Genomic DNA, 2,365 nt, shown 5'->3' on the forward strand with positions numbered 1-2,365 from the left:
ACAGCTGTCAATGTTCACTATTGTGTGTTGGAGACAAAGTTCAAAACCTTCATCCAATTCCATTGATAAGTTGTGTGTGCACAAGCTATATGAATGTATTGACATTCCTTGGTACCCATCATACTTTGTCAGGAAACCTCTCCCTGTATATATACATACACAGACTTTATACCGCATTTGAATTTCAGCTTGAATGAAGTGATTTTTATGTGGATACTGGTTAAGGGATGTAACTCTACATAACTGGGCTGCTTTGAATTCTATTTCCCATATAGCAGTACTGACATAGATGTGTTTGCAATGGTGCTCCAATAATGGAATCAGATCATCGGCATGGACAGTCTGCTAACGTAGCTGCTTGTAATCCTGCCAAAGGCATTCTGTGAGAAATATCATCAGTTCTTTACATAATGGAGTAACATCAAATATACAAACATCATTATACATGAATCTTATGTCTATATTTATAACACACAGTTTTCCCACTGAATTAGTTGGGTGGATGGTGAAAGGGTGTTCAGTCTCAAATGTCATATTTAGTATTGTAACACACAGTTTTCCCACTGAGCTAGTTGGGGAGGTGATGAAAGAATGTTCAGTGTTCCATCAGTGTTCAATGCACACAGTCATTGAATTTGTTTTTTTCACATGATGACTGTCTTGTGATGATGATGTCATGCTTAGCATTGTAACCCAAAGTTTTCCCACTGAGCAAGTTGGGCAGATGATGAAAGAACTTTCAGTATCAAAAATCATATTTAGTAGTGTAACACACAGTTTTCCCACTGAGCTAGTTGGACAGGTGATGAAAGGGTGTTCAGTCTCATATGTCATATTCAGTATTATAACACACAGTTTTTCCACTGAGCTAGTTGGACAAGTGATGAAAGGGTGTTCAGTCTCATATGTCATATTCAGTATTATAACACACAGTTTTTCCACTGAGCTAGTTGGACAGGTGATGAAAGGGTGTTCAGTCTCATATGTCATATTCAGTATTATAACACACAGTTTTCCCACTGAGCGGCCTAGTTGGACAGGTGATGAAAGGGTGTTCAGTCTCATATGTCATATTCAGTATTATAACACACAGTTTTCCCACTGAGCTAGTTGGACAGGTGATGAAAGGGTGTTCAGTCTCATATGTCATATTCAGTATTATAACACACAGTTTTCCCATTGAGCTAGTTGGACAGGTGATGAAAGGGTGTTCAGTGTTCCATCAGTGTTCAATGCACATAGAGTCATTGAATTTGTTTTTTTCACATGATGACTGTCTTGTTAGCAGTAAAATTTCCCTATGTTATTCTTTGTGAGTTTACGTTCATGTAGGCCCCTCACTTAGTTATAATACTTCTCTCTAGTTTGTGTGATGGCATGCCCCTATGGACCTTTGCCATTTTCCTTTCCTGCTGCTTTTCATTTCATTTTCATCTCATAGTCATGTTTAAGCTATATCTCACTTTATCATTTGTTGATAGGTTCAAACGTAATCTGCTACACAGCTTTATAGAAGTTGATATATTTTATTTGTAAAAAATATATTGTGTACTAGGGGGATGTTTTGCTGAGGAACAATACGGCTAAAGATTTCATGTGTTGCCTTATATTTGTATCATAGTTTGAAAGTAGCTTCAGTCCTGTCTCAGTGAAAACAATAATTCTGAGAGAACGTGTTGTTAACATGATAGTGTCATGTAGAACTTGTACAATGTGGGAAGTGATGACTAAGGTGTTTGTTTTGTGCATGCTTGGGGTTGTAGGGTGGCAGTGTGCCATACTACACAGATGAAATAAAGAGACATGTGACATCCTAATCCACAAGTAATGAGCATTGTACTTAGCCTGGAACCGTTTCAATGACTGGTCACGCATTTAGGTACACTGTAGTCATGTGTAACAGTTCAGTACAGATCATTATTATACATCTTAAATTTGTGAATGTTGTTACCTCTCACAAATAAAACAGTTAACAGACTTATTGTTTGTAAATATTCAGATATGGTTGTGTGCTTTACAGAGATATTAAGGTTGATATGGCTGTTCAAAACATTTGTACGGGAGAGAGCAGCAAGACAGTGTAATATATCAGTGAATGAGTGCTCATGTCTTGTTACTGTCATAACCATGTAATGTTGAATTTAAATGAAGACTCGTCTTTTGTCGGCTGTTCGAAAGCTGTCAATCAGGTTTTCAACTGACTGGCTATTGCTATACATCAAGTATGTCAAGTCTCCTTTAACAAGAGTGGAGGGGAAAATATAATACACTGCTTTGTGTGCAGCTGACAAACCCCTGCATCCCCTCACTGATTGCCAGTCTCTGGGCCATTCAGGCACCTGCATTCAGGTTACGTCTGCACGCT

The sequence above is a fragment of the Haliotis asinina genome, chromosome 9, assembly GCF_037392515.1.
Source record: "Haliotis asinina isolate JCU_RB_2024 chromosome 9, JCU_Hal_asi_v2, whole genome shotgun sequence".
Taxonomy (NCBI): Eukaryota; Metazoa; Mollusca; class Gastropoda; order Lepetellida; family Haliotidae; genus Haliotis; species Haliotis asinina.